This window comes from Miniopterus schreibersii (assembly GCF_964146895.1).
Source record: "Miniopterus schreibersii genome assembly, chromosome: 14".
NCBI lineage: Eukaryota > Metazoa > Chordata > Mammalia > Chiroptera > Miniopteridae > Miniopterus > Miniopterus schreibersii.
Window position 1 is genome coordinate 35,403,646 of NC_138114.1, and position 14,468 is coordinate 35,418,113.

The 14,468-nt window shown below is 41.9% G+C and overlaps 1 protein-coding gene across 5 annotated transcripts in view; it reads left to right on the forward strand.

The window, feature by feature from the left end:
- Positions 1 to 265: 265 nt before the first annotated feature.
- The window catches only part of PLCE1 (phospholipase C epsilon 1), a 244,144-nt gene continuing 229,941 nt past the window's right edge, over positions 266 to 14,468 (forward strand). For all 5 annotated transcript variants that reach the window (XM_081158868.1, XM_081158872.1, XM_081158870.1 and 2 more), the window contains exon 1: positions 266 to 362. The gene's annotated coding sequence lies outside the window, so the exon portion shown is untranslated. The remainder of the gene's footprint in view (positions 363 to 14,468) is intronic.

A 14,468-nucleotide genomic window follows, 5' to 3' on the forward strand; every position in this document is an offset into this window, starting at 1 on the left:
CCCCGCTGCCGCCTGCGCCGCCGTCCGGGCAGCGGGCAGAGCTCGGCGGGCGCGGGGCGAGGAGCGGCGGGGGCGGGGGCGCACGCGGGAGCGCGGGACGGGGCGGGACGGGACCGGACGGGCGGCGGAGGCGCAGGCGGCGGGGACGGCGGACCCCGGCGGGCTCGCGGGGCGGGAGCGGAGGCGGCCGCGCGCCCGGGCTCTGCCTCCCGGGCGGGCACTTGCCTGGTTCTCGCGCGCTCCTGGCAGCCGCTCGGCCGCTGACACACAGTAGCGGGGACACCCGACGCCGCTAGCGACAGGCGAGTCCCTGAGGGGCGCCGCACTCGGAGACTCCGGCGCGACCGGCAAGACGAGGAAAGGTGAGGAAACGACCGTGGAGCTCCGTCCCTGAGGCGAGCGGAGGGGCGAGGGGGCTTCGTGTGTCTGGCGCAGGAGGTCGGCCGGCGGCGCGCACCTGGCGGAAGTGTGAGCCGCGACCCCAGCCCTGACCCCGGGCCCGCGGGGACGGAGGCGGGCGCGCCCCGAGGCCGCGCGGGCCGTTCCTACGGGGGCGGGAGGACCCCCAGTGCCCGCGCTCCCGCGGATGGCTGCCTCGGGTCCCCACTTCGCGGCGCGCCGTGTGGAGGTGGCCGGTGCAAAGAAGGGAGGCGTAAGCCAGCCAGGGAAGCGCCCTGGAGATCGCTCCTGGAGAGACTGATCTGCGTCGCGTCCTAGAAAACACAGCGCTGGACGTGGGCTCCCCCGACCCGGTAGCGACGAGTGTGGCCTCGTCTTTCTTCTTCAGGTGCTCTAATGCCGAGACCACGAGTAACCTACAGCTAGACGACCTCCGGGGTGGCAGACGCACGGGGTGCGTTCATTAGCCCCCTCGCCTGCTCTTTATAAGACATGAGACACTCGATTCAACTGACTCAACTAATTATTCAGTGAAAGAAAGAGTCGTTTAAAGATTTATCAGGGTCATTTTCAATAGGGAGCTCCCTGAATGGACGTTACGTAGGACGCGCTTCGTCGAAAAGTTTTATTTGCGCACGGTTCGTAACTTTAATTGCGTGATGCAGAAGTTGCCGGTAGGTCATTTAGAGCTCTGCGAGATGAGGGATTTTCTTGGGTGTCTGGTGGGAGCCTCCGGTAGGGACCGGGTGGGGCCGCTGCCGCGGAATGGGCCCGGCTGAGGCCCAGAGTGCGCGCCCCACCGGGAGGATCCTGAGAGCCTGTCTCGGGAGGTGCGTGCAGGTGACTAGACACCGTGCAGGGATCCCAGTGGCCGCTGCAGGAGAGGAGGTGGGCTGTCTCTGGGTGCTGTGTGCAGCCACGTCTTTGCAAATGCTTTCCGAAGAATGCCTGGTGATGCTGTCACCTAGAACATCCTTTTCTTTTCCCAAGTCTCCTTCCTGCCCCATTTCACCACCCTCAGTCCTAACCAGTCTTCCAAGTGAGTTATTGCTGCGGTGAGGCCTTCCCTGATACCCCAGCCCCAAAGAGTCAGCCTTCCCCTGCTCTGATTCCTGCAGCATTTTACCTTCCCAGCCTTTCTCCTCTCTGCCGCCTTGGAGAGTTATTTGTGTAGACGTCTCATTTTTCCCCTACCGAAGGCATTAACTGTGGCTTTCTTGGCACCGTGCTTACACCTAGAAGGCCCTCTAGAAATAATTATGAGCTGGTATTAAATGTTAAGACTTTGGTTCTTCAACAGAAATCTCTACTTTGGTGAAGATAATGTAATCAAAAGGATTTAAAGAAAAGCATAATATTTACCATTCTCGTTGTCCTCCACTTACAGTCCCACAGGGGAAATTTTCCATATACCCAGCAGCCATGCATAATCATCGTCTTTGGTCCATGCCTTGGGACCAAGGAAAAGGTGAGCTTGAGCTGGAGGGATGTTCTTCCAGTCTTTCTAGTAACATAAGCTCCTTGGATGTGCTTCAAGGTTGACCTGTGTCATTAAAAATTCTTTGCTCAAGTGGGTTGTGGTGAAGCTAGATTCCAGTGAAGGTGGTTGGTTTTCTTTTTCTGTTTGCAACTGTTGTTAATTAGTCTTCTCTGGGTTTTTGCCATATACTTTAAAAAATTCATTCAATGTGCAATTTGCTACCTACAGACTTCTAAATGAATAAAGGAATATTGAAAAGAATTGTGCATGATGTTTTCTAAAGCAGAGAGCAGGGAATGTTTCCCATACCTGGGTGAGAGGAGGTATTTGCACAGAAAGAGGCTGCTCTGCACATGTGTATGTTGGCAATCCACACACCTGGCTGGCAAGCAGCTGATATAGGACAACTGCTTAATTTGGGGGCTCCTTCTCTCTGCCTGGGCTACGTCTGCTTGAGGAAGGAAGAGGTCCAGGGGAACAGAACAGTTTAGAGCTGGGTTCAGAAGGAGAAGCAGAGAAAAAGCCAGAGAAAGTAACAGCTTAGAGTGTGAATTTGTTTGATCAAGTTGCTTTCCTCCCGACATTTGATTGAGATCCTGGTATTGATCAAATGGGGATTTGGCCTGGGAGAAGGAAGACGGTGATTGGGGGGCATGGTACCCCTGTAGAAGGGCTGGGAGGTATTGATAAGGGCTTAGGGAGGCATACAGCCTAGTTATATGCTTCCAAGAAGAGTGTTGGAGATGGGAGTGGGGAGTAGAGAAAGACAAAGATATCAGAGATATACTTTGCCATGAGCCAGCCATGGGGCCTAGAAAGGAACACTCTTCAGCGTCGTGTGGTCCTCTCTGCTCCCAGTGTGCATGTTTCAGGCTTGTTTTTATTATCACTTTAATTCATCTGTGTTATGGCTTAAATGAATTTTCATGGACCAAATTGGAACCCCACCCTTTATAGCTGTGCTATCCAGTGTGGTAGTCTTAAGCCCCATGGCCATTTACATTTAAATTTAAAGCTATTTTTCTTACCTGGTGAGAACTGTTTATACATTTTTGTTTCAGAAGTACTGGATGGGCATGTTTGCTGTGGATCTCATCTACAGTGTTTTATAACAAATAGCATATGTCTTATGGTTACAAAGCCAAAAAACTTCTGATTTTGGACAAAGGAAGTATGGAGATGGGAAAACTAAGGAACTAAAAGGTTAACTAACTTGTATGAAGTCACAGCAAGGAAGTGCCAGGGCCAGGATTCAGTCAGAACAGGCTGGCTCCAGAGTTCATTCCCTTGACCACTGTACATTGGCCTCTGGGCTCATCACCCAAAACAAATGGCTGACCCTTTTTTGTCTGGGTGAAACCAAATAGCTTTAACTCAGCTAATTAGAAAGTCTCAGATAGAACTATGGCTAAATTGTTTAGCAGTTGAGGTTTTGAAATGCTATGGATAGTTAAACCACAATAAATAGGCATGCTTAGCAATTGTTTAGCTTGCCCCTTTCCACCTTGTGCCAATCACACTTGGTTTTGAGCCATTTGCTGTATAAGAACTGGTAGGTAAGAGGCCACTCATTGTGGGCATTGGTAAAACCACTGGGCCGTTGTTAAGACTTATGGCACATAGGGGGTTTGTATGCTCATAATTGTTGGAGGGTAGAAGGCAGGGATGGTTTGGTTTTGGTGTATACTGACTGTTGAATTATGGATAGGGCCATTCTGGTGGCCCACCAGAGTTCTAAGACTTCCTGGTATGGTTTCAGAGGATTTGGATCAATCTGACTCTCCTCTTTAGAAGAGACTGTCAGTTCATCTCTTCTTTTGGGAGGTTGACTGGAACTGCAGGCTGAGCTAGAGTCAGCAATGGACTTTTCATTTTCCCTCCCCAAGTAGTGGCAGGCCTAAGTGGCCCCTTCAAGGCTTTTTGGTCCAAACCTACATTTGAAGAAATTCTTGAGTAGCCCCAAGGTTTCTCCTTTGAATATAAGAAAATGTTCTGAATACTTAACCATCAATATGGACCTTTTAGTATGCGCTCTGCAGGACCCCCATCTCTCTGTATCCAGGGAGCATGCGTATCTCTTGTGGCCCAGCCTCCAAGACCACTAATGATCATGCTGCCCCCCAGTTATAATGGTTTAAGGTGTAGGGACAAGGCACTCTATTGGTCACATACAAGGGCTCTAGGATCAAATTTACCTGGGTTTATGTAGGCTTTACCACCTACTAGCTGTGTGATCTAAGGCAAGCAATTAACCTTTCTGTAAAGTAGTAATTTTAGGCAGTTGCTATGAGACCTAAGTAAGATAATTCACCTGTAGCACTTTGCATAGTGCCAGGTACATAGTCAGTGCCCCCAAAGTTAGCTACGAATATTGTTGGTTTTTCCCTCTGGCCTACCTAAATCTTGGCAGTCTGTAATTTTAAGCTTTGGAGAGGCATGTGTGGTAGATTGAATAGTGCCAATGGTATCCAAATCGTAATTCCCAGAACCTATAAGTATGCTACTTTATGTGACAAAGGGGACTTTGCAGATGTGATTTGAAAGATTTTGAGATGAGGTTATCCTGGATTATCTGAGTGGGCCCATTTTATTCAATAGGTTCCTTTATAAAAGGGAGGCAAGAGAATCAGAGTTCCTAATAGGAGGTAAGGGTAATGTGAGGAAGGGGTCATGAGCCAAGGAACGTAGGCCACTTCTAGAGGCTGGAAAAGGCAACAAAACAAATTCTTCCTTAGAGCCTCCAGAAGGAATGCAGCCCTGCCAACTCCTTTTAGACTTCTGACCTCCAGAACTGTAAAATAACATTTGTGTGGTTTAAACCACTGAGTTTGTGGCAATTTGTCACAGCAGCAATAGGAAACTAATACAGTGCAGAAGAGAAAAAAGAAGGTCAGGAGCAAAATGGAAGCGAGCAAAATAAGAGAACAATAGTCGGCAGCGTTTCATGTGAACTTTGCTAGGTATTGTTCTAAGCACTTTATATGTATTAAGCCGTTATCCTCACACAGCCTTCTGAGATTTTATTATCTGCATATCACAGAAGAGGAACTGAGGCACCAGGAGGTTAAGTAACTTGCCCAGGTTACATAGCTAGTACAGGGTAGAGCTATGATGTGAATCCCAGCAGTTTGGCACTCTCAGCTGTTTCCCACACTACTCCCAATGGCAGGCATTTCTGTCTGTTAAGTCTGACATTATGACACCAACTGGTATGTTCCTCTATGTAAGGAAAAAGCAATATTTGTGTCCACAAGAAGGAAGGTGATACATCTCCTGCCCCTACCCCCCCCCCCAAAAAAAAGATTATTGAAGTATTTTGTAAGTTTTTGCTATTTCTATTTCATATAATATGTGTGGACAGCTCAAAGCCCAAGGATGCTGGCTTGGAGCAGCAGTTCCTATGCTGGCCTCCCTCTCACGCTCCCACCTCTGTTCCTGCAGCAGCCTCCCTCCCTCACCACAGACCGCTGGCCCTGGTGCCCTGTTGGCTCTACTTCCCACCTCTGCCTGTTTATTGGATTTGCCTCATTCCTGACTCTCTGCTCCAGCCCTGAATTCCACCTCCTCTGGCCCCTCATATGCTCAGACTTGAGATGGTTCATGTCAAGGCCCAGATTGTGAGGTGTACCTCTGACTGCTATTGGGGGGTGGTGTATTTTTTCCTTTTTCCTTTGGTTTAGCTGGCTGTTGTTGGTTTTCTAGTTGTGTTTCTTTTGTCTCTCAAGCACATAATTCAGAGTGATATTGGTTTGGACCAGTGGTTTTCAAATTGTGTTCCAAGAGGGTTTGGGGCCTCTACTGCATGAGGGAGATAGTGGGAGATGAGGACCTCAACCCTTCACCCTGCTTCTACCAAGCAGCCCTACTCTTATTTTATATATTGAGGTTCTGCCTTAGATTTTGCATGAAAGAGGTTCTAATGCTAGAGAGGCCAAAAGAGGAGTTTGAGAAAAACTAAACCCAAAGTCAAGGCACTATATGTATGACAACTATAGCCCAAAGACTTGGAAATATAACTCTGTATTTTCTGTAATTGCATTTTATAAATTTGGAATCTGGAGCCCAGTTGCTTAGATTTGTTTGCATCCTGGCTCCACTACTTATATATACTCTGTGTGATCTTGTGCAAAATACTTGGCCTACTGGGGCCTAAACTTCCTCATCTACCTAATGGAAGGGGTAATAGTAGTATCTACCTAATATGAGATAATTCATGTAAAGGGCTTAGAACAGTGCCTGATGTACAGTAAGAATTCAACAAATATTAGCTCTTATAATCATTTTTATAATTACTGAGTCTCTCAATGGAATCTAGCCTCTTCTCTTCACAGGGTTCTGCTCTTTGGTGATGCTGCAGCTGGGGGGTCTTACTCCCATTATTCCTCTCTTTGCCTGGTGCCACTGAAATGCCCGTTGTCCTCGACCACAGGTGACTTCAGGTGCAGTGACACAGGGCTGCTTCTCATGGGTACATCAGCTTTTACCCATAAGGCTTCCCTGAGGTCTCACTGCCTTCTGCCAGAATGTAGGGTCCCTTCTGCTTTCAGGATTTATAGGATTTTTCTTTTTTCATCCCTTGTCTGCCAGCTGTGGGGGCTGGGATGGAGGAGCAGAGTGAAACTCCAGTCTTCTCCCCGCTCTTTCTCTAAGACATTTGGTCTAGAAATCAGACTTAATGCTTTTGAACCCTTTCCCTTCTACCCTTTGCGCTTAAGAAAATAATACAAAACAAAACATAAACGTAAACAGGGTGGCTAAGTTTGACAGGGTTATTGGTCAAACAGTGCCATTATCTACTTAGTGGTGATTTGGTATTGCTGCTGGCTCTGTGGAGTGATCTGCTATGTGGTAGCCCCAGTGAAATGTGCTCCATTTATAAAAATACTGGAAGATTTTCAGAGAGGCTGATGTGTACACACAAATCCAGAGCTATAACGAAACCTGGAGATCATTTATGTATTTTTATGGCTTTGTAGGAACAGCTACATTGTAATAATAAAATGGTGAGGCTGCTGTATTCAGAATTAAGGAAGAGGCAGAAGCAAGGAGAGACTCTGTTTTGATGACTTCATTTTAGGTTTAAGCTATATAATATCACTGACTATGGAAAATCCAGGGAATGGAAAAAAAATCATTGGGAAAAACACATGTGACCAAGTACATACTATACACATCTGGGATTAAAGTATCATATAACACAGTTTAATTTGGATATCACTGGCGTTGATTCAAGTTACTGTCATTTCTAAAGAAAGTTTCAATGCATTTGTTATTATTAATAACACGAACTCAGATTTCATTGATGAACATATTTTCACCTTTGAAATGTTTGTCTGGAAGAACTGAAGCACTCTCTAATAGCCTGGTTTGTCAATCTCAGAGAGGTGGATAAAATTCACAGAAGTTAAGTATCTTGGCATGAAATTGTATTCCTTTTTTCTCCCCAAAGGCAGAATGAATTTGGATAACAAGGCAGTGCATGAGCCTCACTTGGTCTGCAGTTATGTTAACTACTGGGGTGAGCCATTCAGATTCACTTCTCTGCTATTCAGGCTAATTAGTTTCTAACTCAGCCTGGTTTACTTTGCCTGAGGTTTTTATTTTTTGGTGTGTTTTTTTCATTATGCCTCTGGCATGGTTTTAAAATTCACAGTGGGAGGGATTGGTAACAATTAAGGCAGTTTGTGGAAGGAATACGCCCAATTAAATAAACGTAAGAGAGGAAGGCAAGAACTTCTTCAGCTATATGCATAGAAATGATATAAATTTGTAAAAAGGACTCTTAACAAGTGACTTCCCTGCACCATCAGTGCAACATAGCAGTCAGACAGCCATGCAGGTGATCTCTTGACATTGCCTGGATCTCCGTTTTTGATTGCCCTGTGCTGACTGAGAAAAGGCCAGGCCCCACCAATGCCAGCCAAGTCATGGGATAGCTGTCAACAGGTGAAGTGTGCTCCAGACTCAGGCAGGCAAGCCCAGATCAAATTAGTTACAGAGGATAAGAGAGCATGATTATTCCTAGCCATGCTGCGTATTTCTAACGAATTATCACTGTCTGAGCAGCCAGGGATAAAATATGCACTATTTAGGAGATACTGGTTCAAAAGAAAAAAGAATCTTTAATTCCAAAACAATTTTAACAACTAAAATTCTACCCTTTCATTATTAATGCAGACATGAACTTGTTTATGATCCGTTTATTACTCTTTTATTGTATGCTATAACATCCGGTAATTAAATTGAGGGCTAGAAATGAGGGGATCCAATTTTGGCCCTCTTGATTTTAAAGTTGAAGGAACTGGTCTCCTGAGAGACTCAAGGCTTTTACCAAAGCCACCTAGCTAGGGAGTGGCAGAACTGGGAATTTTGTTTGCTTCAAACAAAATTGAGATCATACTGTAGATACATAATACACAATTGTGGATCTTGAATTCTTTACTTAACAGTCCTCATTAAGATGTTCACATGCCAATAGCTGTTTCTAAACTGATTTCAGTGCCTGGTTCTTACTTTAATGGAGGGGTTACCCTTTCCCATATTCTTGGATGCTTGGTTGTTGATTCCCCGATGATTTTCTACTTAAAATAACTCTTGATTGTCCAGATCTCTAATTCTTTCTTTAGCATAGAGTCCTAGAAGTGGAATTACTAGGTTTTTTTAAAGGCTCCCAATCCCAAATGCTCTCCAAAAAGGTCATACCAATTTGTACTTCTACTAATGATGTACTACACTGGTCTTTCCAGTGGTATGTAGTGAGGGATACCACTTTTGTAGTATCTTGTTTTGATTTTTCGTTTTTGCCAGTTTTATAAGCAAAAAATTGTATTTCAGAGTCTGACTGCATTTCTGATTACTAGAAGTGAAAAACATTACTATATACATATATTAAAGTGCTTTCTCTTGGTTATTTAAATGTGTTCTTTGTCCATTTGTCTTCTTTTAGAGATTTCCTTAATGAATTAAGACTGTAACATACCTTTATCATATTTTTTTTGCAAGCCTTTCCCTATCTTTGTCATTTTTGCAATTTCTTTCAACTAGCACTTTTTCCTGATTACAAAATAATACAAGTTAACTTTGTATAATTTGGGAAATAGAGAAAAGCACAATATAGAAAAAGTCCTAAGCCACCCACAATTCTATCACCTATTGTAATTACTAACATTTGGTTCATGGTTTTCTAGAATTTTTGTTTGTTTCTTTGTTTTTCCCCAAATTGAGATCATGCTTACATGTTTTATAACGTGCTTCTTCACTTAACTTTGTTAATCATAGTTAAGTAGATTGATTTATTCCTACTATGGGATACTATATATAAGCATTAATGAAATATCGTATTTTTGAAATCTTTATCATGTTTTTAATGTACAGAAAAATCCAATGTCCATTTGACAGACAGATCAATGTCCTCCCTGATGATTACTTCCATGGCCTTTAAATTTATAATCTTTGATTCCTTTTTGTGATTACTTTTATTTTTTAGCTTTTTAGACTTTTAGTTGCATTCAACTTTTCCTTTGGAATCCGTTTTTTTTGTACATATTATGAGTTGAAGACCTAACTTGTTTTCTAAATACTTAATATTCCTTAGTAGTATGTTTATTCTCTCATATGTATATTTATGTTCCTTATATAATTTCCTTAAATTATATATTTATTGGATAAGCTTAGATGATTCCTAACCTCATTCTGTATAAAGTCAGTTTTGAGCCTAAGATATTTATCTGTTAATTGTTGAATGAGTACCACACTGCTTTAGTTGTGTTAGCCTTATAATATATATTAATATCACATAGAGCAAGTTCTCTCTCATTATAATTATTCTAATATTATTTTTCCTTGCTTATTTTTGCAAATTAAATTTTGAGAGATTTTGTCAAAATCTCAAAATTCCATTGTAATTCTGGTTGGGATTATAATATATCTTATGTATAATATCAGGTAGAATTAATATGTGTACAGATTTTAGTCTTTCCATAGTAGTTTATTTCTTAATTTACTCAAATGTTTTTATAGCTCTCAGTTAAATTTTGTGGTAGTGTTCAAATTAATCATATAGTTCTTAGTCATTTTTTAAAAATGTTTTATTTCTAATTTAATCCACTTAGTGTTTTAGCTGATTCTCCTGCACTTTCTAGGTAGAGAATTGTATTGTCCACAAATAATGATTACTTCTCTTTTAAATCAGAAATTCCTGGATAGTAATAACCAAGAAAGAGGATAATAGACCTTTTTATTTTATTCCTGAATTTAATGGAAATGCTTTCCTTATTTATTAGTAAGTATGATGACTTAAAATAGTTTAAATCACTTTGAGGAAGTAGTTTTATATTCATAGATTTAAAAATCTTTTAAGGGAGTTGAATTTTATCAAATACCAAAAAATAATCTTTGAGATGATTGCATGCTTTTTTCACATTTGACCTACTGATGTGTTAACAAATTTCGTATTATTAAAGCATGTTTGCAATCTTGTTGTGGCAGTTTATCATTTTGTTAATGATTATATCTCTAAAATAGAGATTAATCTAGAGTTCCTTTAGATTTTACTTTGGATTTTTTAAAAATTAGCTTTATTTTAGCTGTGGTCCTCAAAGGCTTGTATGAAAATTAGCTTGCTGTTTCTGACTATGCCTAGATTTAATTTTAGGAGACCTTTTGTACTTTCTTGAGAGTGACAGGGGCAGCTTCAGATGTAGTGAGGAGCTGAAGACACTGTTTATGTGGGAGAGAGTAAGGAGAATAAAGTGCCCACCATAGATTGATTAATTGAGGATTGTGCTCTTGGAAAAAGTTTTAGTGTTAATCAAGGGTAGCCTCTAAGTTTGCTCTTCCTGTGAGATGAAAATGGAATGCCCTTTTTTTTTTTTTTTTTAAACTGGGGCACTTTCATATTTTTGTTCTTTGCATAAGATAGGATTGGAACTCTACTATTAGAGGGTTAGGCACCAACCATCCTTGAGGACTCCAGACACTGAATGTGGATCTCTTTTTCCAGAGTGATGGGATGTTAAATAGGGCAGCAGACCTGAAAGCCAAAGCTTGGGCTACATCTTTACCTTAGAATCTAGTAGTGATCAGATTCAATGTCAAGTCTTAGTTTAGGTGAAAAGTTAAAACAAAAAGTGTTTTAAAGGCATATAGAAAGGAAGAGAGAAAGCAGCTACAAGACTTAAAAATATTAAATGGCAAATACTTTAAGATTTCATTTAACCAGAGCCTATATGACTGAGAAACTGACCCAAAGATTTAGCTACTGTGTGGGTGTCTTTGTGGAGAATTTGAGGAGAATCTGAGCGTAAGATATAAGGAGGTGGTTGGTTGTCTCTTCACTTTAGCTTTCTTCAGACTCTTACTGCTTACATGCTGTCCCTCATTCCATTTTCCTGTTTTTTTCCTACGATTTTGTGTTTTCCGAGTCTTCTTTTCTCATCCATTCAGTACTCATACATTTAACAGTCCTTTTGAGTCACTCCTACATATCAGTCACTATGCTGGCTGGTGAGCAAGATCCCCACGGCTGCTGCTCACCTGCATTTAACGGAGCTAGATAATGATGCAGGTGGCAACCTAAAAACTTCTGTAATTTGTGAAATAGGATGTTATTCACTCTCTCCCTTTCTCAATATTTCATACATTTATTCACTTAATGGAAGGGTAGGATCAAACATCATGAATGAGGAATCATTTATAAGTTGTAAAATTTGACAATATTTTGTCAAATATGACTCATGGGAAAGAGGCTTCTTTTGCAGCTACTTGGCGTTTTCTCTAGTAAAACATTTTATCCTTGTTTTATCCTTTCTGAAGATATTTCTTTTCAGCTTGAATTCTGGAAACAAGGGCTGCTGGGACTGAGGCAGCACATTCCAGAGAGTAGTCTAGAATGCACAAGGAGAGGCAGTGAATGCTCACCTTGTGACCGGCTCTATTCATTGCAGAGGCTCCGGGAAAAACTTGGGAGAACGCCCAGGACATTGGTTGCTGTTGTATTGAGGAAGGCATTAAGGTTCATTTGGAGTAACTAGTTCACACAAATGCTCTGCTAATGATTTATTGCTTTATTAGGCTCTTTGAAATTGAGTTCTGGTGGTTGGTTCTGTCGAGAGGATGTTAACTGCATTTCTAATTTTATAACCCAGATTTGCCATTAAAGATCTTTCAGCCCAGTTAGGGACAGGGCACAAATACCTGAGGTTTTCTTTCTTTCTTTTTTTCTTTTCAGAAAGATTTCTTCAAAGTCTTTAATATGCTCTCTTTCTCTTTTTTTTTTATCACCATTTATCCCCTCATACCCTCTTCTGCCTCCACCCTTCCCCCCCCCACAGTCACCGTACTCTTGTTCATGTCCATCAGTTCTTTCTCTTTTTTGCTCAATCCCTCCATCCCCCAGCCACCACCCCTCAACTGTCAGCTGCTCTCTGTGAGTCTGTCTCTATTTTGCTTGTTAATTCAGTTTATTCAAAAGATTCCATATATGAGTGAAATCATATAGTACTTGTCTTTCTCTGACTGGCTTATTTCACTTAGCATAATGCTCCCCAGGTCCATTCATGCTATCACAGAGGGTAAATTTTTCTTTTTTTATAGCCGAGTAGTATTCCATGTTGTTTTATCCGCTCATCTACTGATGAATAGTTGGGCTACTTCCAAATCTTGGCTATTGTAAATAATGCTGAAATGAACATATGGGTGCATATATTCTTTTGAATTAGTGTTTTGGGTTTCTTTGGATAAATTCCCAGAAGTAGAATCACTGGGTCATAAGGCTGTTCCATTTTTAATTTTTTGAGGTAACTCCATACTGCTTTTTACACTGGCTGCACAAATCTGTATTCCCACCAACAGTGCACAAGGGTTCACTTTTCTCCACAACCTCTCCAACATTTCTTTGTTGATTTATTGATGATGGCCATTCTGACAGGTATGAGGTGATATTTCATTGTGGTTTTAACTTGCATTTCTCTGATGATTAGTTGAGCATCTTTTCATATGTCTATTGGCCATCTGTAATTCCCTTTTGGAGCAGTGTCTATTTAGGTTCTTTACCCATTTTTTAATTTGATTGTGGTTTTGGTGTTGTTTTATAAGTTCTTTATAATTTTTGGATATTAAGCCCTTATCGGATGTATCAGTAAATATGTAGTAAATATGTTCTCCCATTCAAAAACATACAAACACCTGAGATTTTTCACTGTCCTTACCAAGAAACATCTGAGTTCTGGGCCAGCTGTTATATGGCTTGAATCCAGGAGAAGGAGCTCTGGGCTGGAGTTTTCTGGTGCAGAGCAATGGCTTGACTAAGGCAGGGTGAGGCTTGATTTAAACGATGGGAAGGTGTTTCTGCCTGGGAGGAGGTGAAGCAATCCTTAGAAAGCTTGTTCACAGGAGAACATTAGTTGGCCAGATAGGCAGGGTCTCCTTTGAGGCCCTCTGTTTCCTCATTCACCCCACATACATATTGGGGTTCTTTAGAGTTTTGTCATCCATCTTTACAAGTTGAGTTTCACTTTTACATCTTTGATTCCTGACCTTCCTGCAGCCTACTCCTTGCTGCTGAGCTCCAACCTGCATATCTAGCTGCCCATGTGATATCTCCCCCAAACTAGTGTCTCCAGTTAAACTCAGTCATTTCCCAAACCTATTTCTTCCATGTTCCCCATTTCAATGAAAAGAATATTTATCAACCATCTTGCCAAGACCAGAAACCTTAGCTCTCTGAGGTTACCCCCACTGAATCCATGGTTTCTTAGCACTGGGGGCTTTTTCCTTCCTAGTACTCCCCACACCCTGCTACCTTCTTCTTCTTTTTTTAAAAAAAATATGTTTTTTATTGATTTCAGAGAGAGGAAGGGAGAAGGAGAGAGAGAAACATCAGTGATGAGAGTCATTGATCAGCTGCCTCCTGCACTCCCCCTACTGGAGATTGAACCCGCAACCTGGGCATGTGCCTTGACTGAGAATTGAACCGTGACCTCCTGGTTCATAGGTTGATGCTCAACCACTGAGTCAGGATGCTACCTTCCATTTTAATGCCTGTCTGTCTTTCTCAATAAAACATATGCTCCATGAAGCCAGGGCAGGAACTTTTGTTGGTATTCACTTCTGTTATCTTTAGCCACAGCACAGTGTTGAGCCTGTGACAAAGGTGCTCAATGAATACACATTGGTTGACTGTGTGAGCAGAATTTCCTGTCCATTCTGCCTCCTAAATATCTCTTTAGTCAGGCAGGCCCTGGTTTGAAATCCAGCTTTGTTGTTTACTAGCTGGGTAACCTTTATTAAACTATTTTTTTTAAATTTATTTTGAGATAATCTTTTATTTACAGATGAAACTATTTTTAATCTCAGTATGCATCACTCAGAATCAGGAAATGGACATAATTATAGTACTTACATCATAGGTTTGTGGTGAGGATTAAATGAAATAAAGCATGTAAAACATTATTACTGTGGTTGACACATGGTATAGTCTCTACTGTTACAAAGGTAGGTTTCAAGCTAGAATGTGGGAGGCCCTCAATTCAAGCTAAGAGGTGTGCATTTTATCTTCCAGAAGGTCACAATCCAGGGAAGGTTCCAATGG